Below are 15,083 nucleotides of genomic sequence, written 5' to 3'. Positions count from 1 at the left end.
TTATAAATAAAATACAACTAAACAATGTGGCCGAAAATCACATATATACACGTTCTAGCTTAAGTTATAATTTTTACATGACAAACTCTTGGCAAACCCTAACATAAATAACATCAATTATAGACATGTAGCCGAACCACTAAGTACTTTACAAGCTATATAAATACTTAAATACACCTTCAAAATATCACAAAGATTTTAACTACCATATCATATGGCATATTTATCAAAAGAGTTGAGCAATAATTCTAGCCTAAACCAAATTCAAGCCTAAAAATAAAGTCATTTCCATTACACAAGATACTTACCACAGCATAAACCATAATCAAGCATAATCGCATATATCAAACCAAGATCATGAGCATCATAACTAAGCACACATAAAACCAAATCAAAACATATATTTAGCAAGCCATTTTTGCATGGCTTTTAATGCATAATCAAAATCAACACTTCAAATTTTATGTTCTAGCCTATACATGCCATAATTTAAGTTTAGATAATAAGGTACCAAAAATAGTGGATAGTATGATGAGCTTGGCCCCGAGCTTGTAGCTTGACTCCAAAATCTATAAAATAGAATAACATAAAACATAGAATAAGCTATCGTAGCTTAGTAAGCTATAAGCACATAAACAGTTCGATAATACTTTCAACTTAGCTTATTAACCTAAATTATGTTATCATGACCAAAGCTTATCTTTAAACCTATAAATAAAATAAAATGGTACACTTCCATAAACCACTTCTTTTTACATGGTAGAATACTTTCATAAGCAATTTACTATCAGTAATCAAGATTTCGGATCCCAAAATATCATCCAATGATCAAGCATGCTTAGTATTAAAACAAGTTCAAGAGTCACAATTTAACATTATGTACACATAATCTTCATTTGGCCGAATACCCATATAGGCCTTTATCATGTTAATAAATAACTTCCAAAGGCAAATAGTCATATTAAAATTTAGTACATGTTCCCCCAAATGCAAAATTTCGAATATCGAAATAATATTGTATATTCATGCATTAATATATAACCAAAAATACCTCATCATATATATATGTATAAGTTATTCATGACATACTAACAATTCATTTAGCAAGCCAAATTCACATAACATACCTTTTTCTACAGTGTTTGCACCATACAAGATTTATAACACAAAGTCATGGTGTTTACGTAACTTACCTCAAGTAAGTATCATATTAATTTATACCTGGTGCATAGCTGAAATATCACATTCGAACTCGATTTACCTTAGCCCGATGAACCATTCGAAATTGGATAGGACACTCAGATAATCACATAAATCGTACAATGCTAACGTCCCAGATGTGGTCTTACATGTAGCCACATATCGATGCCACTGTACTGGACAAGGTCTTACTCGTAAACACATATCAAAATCACAGGTTGATGCCATGGACTTACTCGCACACATATATTAGAATCTTATCATGACATATGTATCCTAGCTATTCCTAAGGTTCATACGGGGCTTTCGGACATCATATCTCGGTCGAATCGAACTCGAAAGTGTGGTAACCATATTCAAACACATTTGGCCATAGCATAATTTAATCTTAACATTTCATATCAGCATGTAAATATAACATTAAATTATCAATAAACACGTCTATTTGCTTATAAACTTACCTCGGACGATACAAAACGGAATCGGGCAGGTAGTCGACAACTTTCATTTTTTCCCGATCCAAATCTGATTTCTTTGGTTCTTGATCTAAACATATTCAAATTAATCTCATTCAAACATATTTCCAATAGATTTAGTGCAAAAACTCATAAATGGGAAAATTACCATTTTACCCTGACATTTATAATTTTTACAATTTAGCCCCTATTGCACAAAACAAAAAATACACAAAATTTCCAATTACCCATGTTTGGCCGAATGGTACCCATGCCGATACAAGTCCATATATTTTATCAATTTAACATTTTAGTCCCTCAAATTATTATTTTTGCAATTAAGTCCTAATTACTCAAAATCATCAAAAACTCCAATATAAAATATGTTAATCTAAAACATATCTTTCATTTTTCATCATTAAACAACAAAAATCACAAGCTATCAACAATGGCACAACTCAAAATATTCATCAAAACCAAAAATTAAAGCTTGGATTTTGTAGTACTCAAACCTTGCTTTTGTTCTTTCCTTTTTCTTTTCTAAGTTTGGTAATGGAAGATGATAAAATAATAATATGAATTTGACATCTTATTATTAACTTATTTTATGTTTATTATATAATTTACCTAAATAACCTTTTAAATTTTATACCTATGTCTATTACCATCCAAACATCTAACTAATGGCATAATTTCAACATAAAAGCCTCAAATTAAAAAGCCATTAATAATTCGGCCATTATATAAGTTACCACCAAATTTTCATTTTACGCGATTAAGTCATGTTATTTAATTGGACACCTAAACGACGAAATTAAATCATGAAAATTTCACAAATTAAACACAAAATAATTTTTAAATATTTTTCTGACTCGAATTCGTGGTCTCGAAACCACTGTTTTGATTAGGGTCTAAATCGGGCTTTTACAGGTAAGGGATGTTACATTTATTGGTATCAGAGCTACAATTTAGTCGATTCTAGGATTAACATAGTGTATGTAAGTCTAGCTATACATGCCATATATATAAACTGTGATAGTGTGATGACTCCTGACATTTTCAAATATGTTTTTATATAGTAAATGGATCCCGATCGAGCTCTAGTTGATGAGGTTGACAGTAATGCACCTGCTCTCGCTCAAAGGATAGTGCCTTCTGATTCTAGACTTGTAAAGGGTAGTTAGAGAGGAGAGGCTAAAGAAGCCTTTTTCCAGATGATGAATGAATGGTTCACAAAATACATTCGTACGAACCCAGCTACTCAACAACCTTTACCCACACCTATTCCCTAATCGATCCCTGTAGTTCCTCAAGGTATGGATCCCTTACGATTGAATAAACCACCTGTTAATAAGATATAGAAACACGGGGCTGAGGAATTCAGAGCCACTATTAATGATGACACTAAGAGAGTTGAGTTTTGGCTTGAGAACACAATTCGAGATTTGATGAACTGTCTTGCATACCTAAAGAATGTTTAAAATGTGTCGTATCACTGTTGAGAGACACTGCGTATCAGTGGTGGAATACCTAGATATTTGTAGTTTCATGAGAAAGAGTTACTTGGGAATTCTTTCAAGTTGAATTTAGAAAGAAATACATCAGGCAATGATGTATAGATCATAAATGAAATGAATTTCTTGAACTGAAATAGGGTCGTATGTCAGTGACAAAATACGAAAGAGAGTTTGCACGACTCAGCAAATATGCTCGTGAATGTGTTTTTCTAAGGCTATAATGTGTAAAAGGTTTGAAGATGGATTAAATAGATTATTAGTTGGGATTCTTGAACTGAAAGAGTTCGTCATTCTAGTTGATAGAGCTTGCAAAGCTGAAGAGCTTAGCAAAGAGAAAAGAAAAGTCGATTTTGAGGCTAGAGACTTTAGAAAGACATTTGCGGGCAAATCACATCAGTTAGCATCAAAGAGATCTAGAGAATATCATCCTTGTTCTACTGCTTCTATGGGAATTTCGATCAGAGATAGAGATGCAAGACATTTCAGCTATCAACCTTGGAAGACATCTGTTGCCAGTGTAGGTAATGTAACATCCCAGAATAGGGCCTAGTCAAAAAAGTGGTTTTGGGACCACAAATCTACCATTGAAAAATTATTTTTATGATTATTATGAGGTCTAGAATATGAAACTATGCATGTGCTAAAGTTTCATGAAAAAATTCTATGAGCAAGGTGTCTAATTGGAAAATAAGGTCCAAATTGAATAAATTGCAAAACTTGGATTCTAGAAGCAATTTGCATGAAATTGCTTTAGATTATTAATTAGAAGTCCTTAAAGATAAATTTTCCCAATTTTTAAGTTTTTGGACAAAAATGGGCATGTATGGATAAATTTGAAATAAATAGCTTAAGGGCATTTTGGTCATTTCATTAATTAATGAAATAAAATGGGAAAATAAGCCAAAAATCAGCCCATTCTCTCCATGTTGCTACCAAAAATTGGGGTTCTCCATAGCTAGGGTTTTCAAGCTTTCCAACCTCAATAGTAAGTGCTCCCTAGCCCCGTTTTTAATACCTTTCGTATTTTTGAAATCCCGGTAACTTACTCTCTCCATTTCTACCCATATTTTAAGTTAGGTTCATGTATGTAAAGTGACCCAGTGTGACATGTTTATTCTTTGATGATTTATGGAGGAATATGAAAGTTGGATGTGTGTTAAACATCTTTTCCTAGGTGATTTTCATGAAAAATCCCTAAAAGGACCTTTTTGCAAAAGCTACAAAATATGTGGTAGAAATGTGAAAAATGGAAAATGTGGGCTGTCATAAGAGGGAAAAACTTTTGACTAGGCTTGGGTAATGTAGAAATTTCATGCATTTCATCATACGAGCCTAGGGACTAAATCGTAAATAATGTAAAAGGTTAGGGAAAAATGGTTATTTTTGTCTGGGGGCAAAATTTAGACTCGAAAAGAATAATTTGAGGTATTAATGATTCATTTTTATTGTTATAAACCTCGAGGAACAAATTTTAGAGGTCGATCGTGGAAAACGAAAAGTTTTAGAATAATCAAAACGCGAAACCGAAATGAGTACGAGGTAAGTTCGAATAACTTTAACTGAACTATTAATATGCCTAATTGCATGTTTTATGAAGGTATGATAATTGATTATAGTGATGGCATGGAAATTCATGAAATGTGTTAATAATAATGATATGATAATAAATGTCCCGGTTGAAGTCAAAAGGGAAATTCGATGGATAAACCATGGCTTACATGACTTGAGATCCTGCATGTGTTGCAGAAAAAGATTTAGCCTGGATGGGAAATTCGTTGATCTCAAATATAGAAAGGATCTAGCCCGAACGGGTGTTCCTTGAGTGATCGAGCCTCCCGAAGAATATGTGTGCATTGTGGATTTAGCCCGGACGAGTAATCCGATTAGGGTCTGAATTTAGCCTAGACTGGTAATTCAGATCTGAGCTCATTAAGGGTGTTTGTCTCTATAAGGAATTTAGCCTGGACTGGTAATCCCGGTATCACCCTATGAGTTTACATTATGGGGGATTTAGCCTGGACTGGTAATCCTACCGTATGATGTGAGGTTGGCAGGAGCGCGTACTTGAGATGATCGCTCTTATGACTTGGCGGTAAATGGATAATCCATCGAGATTTCTGAGAAACTCAACAAGATTAACATGAGATATAAAAATAACAATGTTGAATGATGAGCTCATCTAAGACAAATTACATGGTGCATTTTTATGAGACTAACTTGTTGATTGAGTGTATATGATAGGGAAATCATTCCATGCTTGTTGGTTTTATTGCCTAATATGGATGCATGCTAATTAATTGGCAAGTTTACGTTCCAGTTATTCGGGCTTACTAAGCATGTAAACACTTACCCCTCTCTTTTTCTTGTCTTACAGAGCTCGTGGACTCGCGAAGATTGGGAGACGGATAGAGAATTAACACACTATCATCTTGTCTAGCTTTGGGATATAGATAATCTTATTTCGTTCAATGGCATGTATAGGGATTTTGTTATTTTGTTATATGTGTCATTTGATTAGCCAATATGAAGGCTTATAAAAGTATACATATTCACTTGTATATGGGGAATTGGCTCATTTTGGTGTAGGTTATGACCTACCAAATTGTGCATGTTATGTTCCAATGTTCTTGTGATGATTAAATATGGTGTGTTACAATTAGTCATTTATAATATGACCAAATCACGTGGGCTAGTTAGACCACAATTTGGCAAAGAGTTAAGATAACGAGCCAAGCTTAATTGAGTTATAAGTCATGAAAATCCTTAATATAAAGTGGATAACATAACATGTATAAAAACTGATGAGATGAGGTTTACATGCAATGAGGCATATTAAGGTCATTTAAGAGAATAATTAGACCATGTTAAGTGTTATTGAAAACTATAAGTGGATATGAATATTAGAGGGTGACCAAAGGCTTGAAAAATAGCCCAATAAGGTCCACACGGGTAGACATACGGGCATGTCTCTAGCCCGTGTGTGACACACAGATACCTCCATGGGTGTGTAGTCCGTCCGTGTGGCCCCTGCACCTAAATTTTTTAAGTTAGAATGCATGGTAGTAAACACATGGGTAAAGGCACGGCCGTGTGTTTCAACCGTGTGGAGGGCATGGCCTAGCACACAAGCATATGTCTTGGCCGTGTACCCCTAAATGCATGCTGATGTCACAAAGAGAATGCTCGAGTTTTTGGACACGGTTGACCACACGGGCCAGAGACACGGGCATGTGCTTGGCCATGTGAAAAGACCTGTAGGTTCAATATGAGAAATAAATTCAATAAATTCCAAATGGGTAGGGGACATGGGTGTGTCCCAAAACACATGGGCGTGTGCATTGCAAACACACGGGCGTGTGAGGCTTATCCTAGCAAATTTTCCAGGAACTTTATCAAGTTCTCAATTTAATTTTGGACCATTCTCAATGTATGTTTAGGGTCTCGTAGGCCCATAATAAGGACACTAAGATGTTTCCAGATTGGTTTTAAATTTGGAATGAAATTTTATGACCCATATTTTTTGCGAAAATGTCTGAGTATGTATCTGGTAATGCCTCGTGCCTGGTCCCAGTCTCGGGAATGGGTAAGGAGTGTTACAGATAGTGTTAGAAATGTTGGATCTGAAAGCAAACACTACAATAAACGGTATTACGATGAATGTAGATTAAAAAGCGGAGCTTGTTTTAGATGTGGATGTCTTGTTTTAGATTAAAAAGTTTATAGCTGAAAGAGATCAATCGGCGAAAGCAAGTAACCCAAAACACTGGAAATACGGGTGGTAACTGAGGTACTACGAGAGGTCTTGCTGTGAGATCTGAAGCATGAGTACCTGCTAGAGCTTATACTATTCATGCACGGGAGGAAGCAACGTCGCCAAACATTATTACCTATACTTTTTCTCTTTTTTATACTGATATAATTACATTGATAGATCCTAGACCAACCCATTCATACATCTATATGAATTTAGTATTTAAAAAGAGTTTACATGTCGACTCTACAGAGTTTGTAATTAAAGCATTGAACCTCTTAGGCAAGTCTATTTTAGTTGATAAAATTTGTAAGAATTGTCCTTTAATGACCCAGGGTTATTGTTTTCTGACTGAATTGATGCTTCTATCATCCGATGAGTTTAACGTGATTCTGGGTATGGACTGGCTGATGATGCATGATGCAGTTGTGAATTGTAGACGGAAGACTATCGAATTGAAAAGTATGAATGGTGAAATTCTTCAGATTGAGTCTAATGATTTGAGTAAGTTACCTATTGTTATATCATCTATGTTAGCTCAGAAATGTATGAAAAAGGGCTGTGATGCATATCTTGCATATGTACTTGATACAAAGGTGTCTAAATCAAAGATTGAATCTGTACCTGTTGTTTGTAAATTTTTGGATGTATTTCTAGATGAATTATCAAGTTTGCCACCGATTAGAGAGGTTGAATTTGGTATTGAATTAGTACCGAGAACAATACCGATATCGATAGCTCTATACAAAATGGCTCCAACAGAATTAAAAGAGTTGAAAGCTTAGTTGAAAGAATTGACAGAGAGAGGTTTTGCACGACCGAGTTATTTGTCCTGGGGTGCACTGGTATTGTCTGTATAGAAGAAAGATGGCACGATGATAATGTGTATTGATTACATACAGCTGAATAAAGTGACCATAAAGAATAAATACCCTCTACCCCGGATTGATGATTTCTTTGATCAGTTGAAAGGGGCTATAGTATTTCAAAGATTGATTTGAGATCGGGTTATTATCAGTTACGAGTTAAAAACTCAGATGTACCTAAGACTGCATTCAAAACGAGGTATGGACACTAAGAATTCCTTGTTATGCCTTTCAGATTAACTAATGCTCCTGCAGTTTTCATGGACTTGATGAATCGAATATTCACACAGTAGATTTGTTGTTGTATTCATTGACGACATTCTGATCTATTCATGAGATGAATCTGAACATACCGAGCACTTGTGAGTTGTGTTACAAACCCTATGTGATAAGAAATTATTTGCAAAGTTTAGCAAATGTGAGTTTTGGCTCTGAGAGGTTGAATTTTTGGGGCATATTGTTTCAGTTGAAGGTATTAGAGTTAACTCGAGTAAGATTTCTGCTATTATCAATTGGAAACCTCTGAGAAATGTGTCTAAAGTCCATAGTTTTCTGGGTTTAGTGGGCTATTATCGAAGATTCGTGAAAGGATTTTCAATGATTGTGACACCGATGACACGATTGCTTTAAAAAGATGTGAAATTTGAATGGTCAGAAAAATGTCAGCAGAGTTTCGAACAGTTGAAAGTACTGTTAACTAAAGCACCAGTTCTTGTTCAACCTGAATCGGGGAAAGAATTTGTGACTTATAGTGATGCATTATTAAATGGTCTGGGATGTGTTCTGATGTACGAAAGAAAAGTTATATCTTATGCTTCTCGACAATTGAAACCGCATGAAAAGAACTATCCAACTCACGACTTAGATTTGGATGCAGTTGTGTTCGCATTGAAAATTTGGCGACACTAATTATATGGTGAAAAATGCCACATTTATACGGATCACCAAAGCTTAAAATATTTGATGTCACAGAGGGATTTGAATCTGCTACCACGAAGATGGCTCGAGTTATTGAAAGAATATGAATTTGTGATTGATTATCACCAGGGAAAAGCTAATGTTGCTGCTGATGCCCTGAGCCAAAAATCTTTGTTTGCATTATGAGCAATGAATACCTAGTTGGTTATTTGTGATGATGGGTCTATTTTAGTTGAATTAAAAGCTAAACCAGTATTTCTTCAAGAAATCTGTGAAGCTCAGAAAAATGATTGTGAATTGCATGTTAAATAAATTCATTATGAGACTATCCCTAATTCAGAGTTTCAGATCAGAGTCGATGATTGTTTAAGGTTCCAGAATAGAATTTGCTTATCGAGAAATTCAAAATTCACTCAGAAGATTTTGCACGAAGTGCACAATTGTTAGTTATCGGTTCATCAGGGGAGTATCAAAATGTACAACGATTTGAAACAGTTTTACTTGTGGCAAGACATGAAATGCGATATCTTAGAGTTTGTTTCTAAATGTTTGATTTGTCAGCCAACCAAAACTGAGCATCAAGTCCTATCTAGTTTATTGCAGCCTGTGAAGATTCCTTAATGGAAATAGGATAGAGTTACAATGGACTTTGTGTCGCAATTGCCCTTAACTCCAAAAAAGAAAGATGCCATCTGGGTTGTCGTTGATCGACTAACGAAATATGCTCATTTTATACCGGTATGTACAAATTTCTCACTTGATAGTCTAGCTGAATTATACATTTCTGAGATTGTTTGATTGCATAGGGTGCTACTATCTATTATTTCTAATAGAGATCCGAGATTTATCTTGCGATTCTGGATGAAATTGCAAGAAGCCCTAAGTACGAAGTTGAATTTCAGTATTGCCCTTCATCCTCAGACTGACGGTGAGGCCGAGAGAGTTTTTTAGATTCTTGAAGACATGTTGAGATGTTGTATTTTAGAGTTTGAAGGCAATTGGGAAAAATACTTGTCATTGATTGAATTCGCATATAACAAAAATTTTCAAACGAGTATAAAGATGGCACTGTACGAAGCTTTATATGGTCGTAAATGTGGAACTCGGCTATACTAGATTGAACTAAGTGAGAAAATATTCACGGGGTTGGTTTGATAAAAGAAACTAAAAAAAGTGAAAATGATTTGCGAAAATTTAAAAGCAGTTTCAGATCGACATAAATCATGCGCAGATTTGAAACGTAAAGAAATTGAATATCAAGTCGGGGACCGAGTCTTTCTAAAGGTGTCACTGTAGAAAAAGGTTCTTTGATTTGGCCGTAAAGGAAAGCTAAGTTCGTGATTTATCAGACCGTATGAGATCATCACTAGCTTTACCGTTAGAACTTGAAAAGATTCATAATGTTTTTCACGTTTCTATGCTACGATGATACAGATTCGATCCGTCACATGTGATTTCTTCGGTAGATGTTGACATACAGACTGATTTGAAGTATAGCAAAAAACCGATTAGGATTTTAGCTCGTAAAATAAAAGTTCTTTGGCATAAACACGGGATCAAGCAAGCTATGTGGGAACCTGAGAAAGCTATACGAGAATAGTACCCTAACCTATTCACTGGTAAGATTTTCAGGGACGAAAATCCTTAAGGGGGAGAGTTGTAACAGCCCGTTTTTAGTCAATTTGGAATAGTTGTTTCGGGACTACAAATTCAAAGTCAAAATATTTATTTTATTATTTTATTAAAGTTTTCAGTGTGATAGAATTATTGTGTGAAAGTTTTGTAAAGAAATTTTATCATTTGAATGCTTAATTTGATAAAAAGGACTAAATCGCGCAAAGTGTAAAAGTAGAGTTCCATTAGTTAAAGGTATTAAATAGTTATGGATTATTAAAATGGAAGTCCTTATGTTGTAATAGTCCATTTATAATGCAAGTGGACATTCTTGGACATATTTTACGTGATTTTTATGTTTAATTAATAAGGTTACTTATGAAATTTGGAAATTAAAGTTAATTAAAATAAAACAAAATTTTGTATCATCTTCCATTACCAATTCTTCCACCGAAAATTGAAAGATTAAAAACCATAGGAATGAGCTAGGTTTCGGCTACTTGGAAAGCTCAATTAGTGAGTAAATTTTGTTCCGTTTTTAATAATTTCTATGTTTTTGAAATCGTTGCTTCATATTCTATCTTGCCCGTACCTTAGATTTCAAAACTGTTAAAGATTTAACACATTTCCATTGTTGAATATGAAGGTTTATTGTTAGATTTACTAGTTTTATAATGTGATTTTGACAAAAATGTCAAAAAAGGGATTAAATTGTGAAATTGTAAAATTATGTGGGCAAAAGTGTGAACAAATAAAATATATGGCTTCCTAGGGACTCATTAATATTTGGCTAGCATGAAATTGTACTAAATTGAATGAATTTGCAATTTTATGTAATAATGACTAAATTGTTAGTGTGAAACATTAGGGGAAAATGTGTAAATTTGCCAAAATATGAATTATATGCTAAATTGAATAGACCGAATATTGAATGTGCTAAATTTGATAATATATAGATCAAGATAAGTTGAGATAGGGATTAGATCGGGGAAAAAGAAAAGTGGATGAATAGTGTGACATCCCTAAAGTGACCCTAGTCGGAAAGCGGTTTCGGGACTGCTAAACCGAGTCACTAAATCATTTGAGTATGATAGTTACTGTCCAAATATGTGAAAATGCATGTGTGAATTTTTAATTCTTTGATTTAGTTAATTTGAATGTGAATTGAAAGAAAAGGGACTCATGTGAAAGGATTCAATTATATGTGGCTAATTTTAAGAGGTTAATAAAGGAATGAAGTAAAATAAATGGAGTTGCATGTCAAATAATCCATTTGACAAGGATTGTGGCCGGCCATGACAAAATTATGGGCAAGGAAACATGTTTCCAACATGTTATGTTAGTGGGGTATGTAGAAAACAATAGAATAAAAGCTAGTAATAAAGAAAGGGAAAAAAGGAAAATGATGATAGCAAAAAAAGTGTGTGGATGCCTCCCCCAATTCCCGTGAAGTGAACAAAGAAAAAGAAAAAAAAGTGTTCATCTTTGAACATGCTTGGCGAATTGAAGAAGAAAGCAAGAGAAGGTTTGGTCACCCTTGAGCTTGAATTAAGGTAAGTGAGTTCATGTTAGTTCTTGAAAGGTTAGCATACTTTAAGCTAGCTACTAAAATTTCCTACTTAGCCATGTCAAAATCTTGGTTGTGTGGTAATATTGGGTAATCGGCCATGGAAGAAATTGAGGAAAAGGATTGTTGTCTTTGTGTTGTAATGAGTATTTGTGGATGGGTGAAGTTTGAGTTAGTTAAGTGTTCATGTAGATGGTTTGGGTGATAGGAAAAAATCGACTTGTGTGTGTATGGATAGTTGCCGAATGTGTGTATAGTCAAAGAAGAAATCCTTAAAGTGTCTAGTTAATTGATGTTAGGTAAATGGTGTGTGTAAATTATTTAAAATAAAATAATTGTATGAGTATTAAGGATGGTACATGAATTGGCCTTAGAAGAAATTTTAGTATAATATGCTTGGATGTTAATAGGTTATTGCTTTAATGACCGGTGTGTCAAGGGATAATGCATGGACTAATTGATTAATATGTGTTAAGGGAAGGTGAATAAATGTCTATTTGATAAGCTATATATATATTCGGCTATGAAGGCTGAAGGTTAAGTCATAGAGATTTTGGTGATATTCATATTCGGTCATAAGGGTTATATGTGTAACTTGGCTATGTGGGTTACGAGTTAAGGTAAATTGCTTATTTGATATGGGTATTCGCCATAAGCTAGCATGATGGGACTTTAATAAGATAAATTTGTTTGAATTAGCCCAAGAGCTTAGAGGATCGAAGTTGGACAAGGGGAAAGAAAAAGTAATTGAATAGCCGTTGAAGACATTCGACAACATCCGAGGTCTCTTGGACTCGTATTGTTTGCGTGCTCGGAACCGTCGTTGAAGTCATCACACCGGCTGGAAATCTTTTGGTATTGTCTTCGTAGTTGAACTAGGAGAACATTTGGCATGTATAGGCTATTATGTTTTGTTGAATTATGGGTTGTAAACTTTAAGCCATGTGAAAATGGCCTATGTGGTCGTTGAGTGGGATGCTGAAACCTATAGCCACGAGTCTTAGAAACTTTAATTTTGATAAGGTGGCCATAATTTGTGTCATGTATGATGGATGATTAGTAAGGTCAAGGAAAGATTCATGAAATTGGCATAGTCTACTGCAGTAACTGTTGCGGACAGCAGCAGTGATATGAGATTGAAAAATCACTAAAAATAGTAGAAGTAGAATTAAATAGTGAATAAATTATGAAATTGAACCTTGTGGAATCTATTTTCATATGGACGAAACGAAACGACCATATGAGCAGTATACTGAGAGATATTAAAGTTCTCGTGAGACAGGGCCAGAACGGTTTCTGGATCCCCTGTTTTGACTTTGAAAATTTACTATAAATTATCCAGAAAGAATTAGAAGTCATGCCTTATATGTGCAGATTCCATTTTGAGTCTAGTTTCATTAGAAACAAACGGCACCAGTATTAAAGCCTTGTACAGAGAGATATTCAAGTGGTAACGCACGAAGGTTAGTGTAGTCGACCCCTGTAACATGGGTGACTTTAACTAATAAACTGTACCAATTGGCCCGACCAAAAATTCTAGAAATAAATCCATGGATGGATATATGAGTATAGTTTTAGGGAAAATTTACAGAATTGGTTTTCGAGTTCTGGAACTCGAGATATGATTTTTAAGCTAACAGTGACGCAGTTAGCTAGCCTGCCTGAAACAAAAATTTCATAATTTCCAAGAGGAAATAAGGAAGTAAGCAGTAACACCTCGTGGTCGAATCCGTGACGGTCACGGGTTTGGGGTGTTACATTTAATTGGTATCGAGCTATGGTTTAGTCGGTTCTAGGACTACCATAGCGCGTGTGAGTCTAGCTATACATGCCAAATTGTTAGTGCTTAATAATGTGATGACTTCTGACGGTTGAAATTTTTGTTTTGATTAGCAATGGAACCCGGGGTAGAGAGACCCTTGGCGGATGACGTTGAAAGTGTAGCGGCTGCTCCCGTGCAAGGGACACCACCCGTTGAGCCTCAGTCATCCGCGAATAATCAAAATGAAGGGGCGAAACAAGCCTTCTTCACCATGATGAATGAGTGGGTCGCGCAATATGCCCGAACCAATCCGGCTGTCCAACCATTCCCGAATTTAAATACTCCACCCCAAGAGCCCGCAATGCCTCCAGTTACTGATCCTGTGAGGCTGAGTAAACCACCTGTGGACTTGATTAGAAAGTGTGTGGCTGATGAGGTTGCGATGTGCAAAATATTTGAAGAAGGATTGAATGAAGAGTTAAAGTTACTAGTGGGAATTTTGGAGATAAAGGAGTTCGTGACACTAGTCGAACGAGCCTGCAAGGCGGAATAACTTGGGAAGGAGAAGAAGAAGGCTGAATTTGAAGCAAGAGATTACCGTAAAAGATCGACGAGTAAAGCTCCGTTCTCGGCTGTAAAGAGGTTCAGGGAGGACACTAGTAAGTCGAGGACGACTACGGGAATTTCCATTAGAGCCCGACCATTGACGGACTCCCGAGCTACTTCGGTAGCTAGTGTGGGCAATAATCGTCAAGAGAGACCTGAATGCCCCCAATGTGGAAGACGACACCTAGGTGAATGTTGGGGTAAGTCTGTTAATAGGGCCTGTTATGGATGCGGTTCGAAGGACCACTTCATTAAAGATTGCACGCAGCTAGATGAGAGGAATAAGACGCAAGGTGCAAGACCTAGTGGAATGACGGCTGGAGGTAGGCCCCCGAGAATCTCTGGAGGTAGGGGTGGTAATCAGAGAGGAGCCTCTAATACGGCTGTCCGATCCGAGACCCGTGCTCCTGCTAGAGCATATGCCATCCGCGCACGAGAGGAGGCATCCTCCCCTGACGTTATCACTGGTACTTTTACTCTCTTTGATACTAGTGTGATTGCATTGATTGACCCCGGCTCTACTCACTCATATGTATGTGAAACCTTAGCATCCAGTAAGACTCTACCTGTTGAGTCTACTGAGTTCGTAATTCGAGTGTCAAACCCTTTGGGTCAATACGTGCTCGTTGATAAAGTGTGCAAGAGATGCCCCCTAATAATTCGAGAATCCTGTTTTCCGGCCGATCTGATGCTTCTACCATTTAATGAATTCAATGTTATTCTTGGTATGGATTGGCTGACCGTACATGATGCAGTGGTGGACTGCAAAAGGAAAACCATTGATTTGAGGAGTGCAAATAATGAGGTAGTCCGAGTCGAGTCTACTG

This window comes from Gossypium arboreum, chromosome 2 (genome assembly GCF_025698485.1).
Source record: "Gossypium arboreum isolate Shixiya-1 chromosome 2, ASM2569848v2, whole genome shotgun sequence".
NCBI lineage: Eukaryota > Viridiplantae > Streptophyta > Magnoliopsida > Malvales > Malvaceae > Gossypium > Gossypium arboreum.
Note: the sequence above shows the minus strand (reverse complement) of the source record.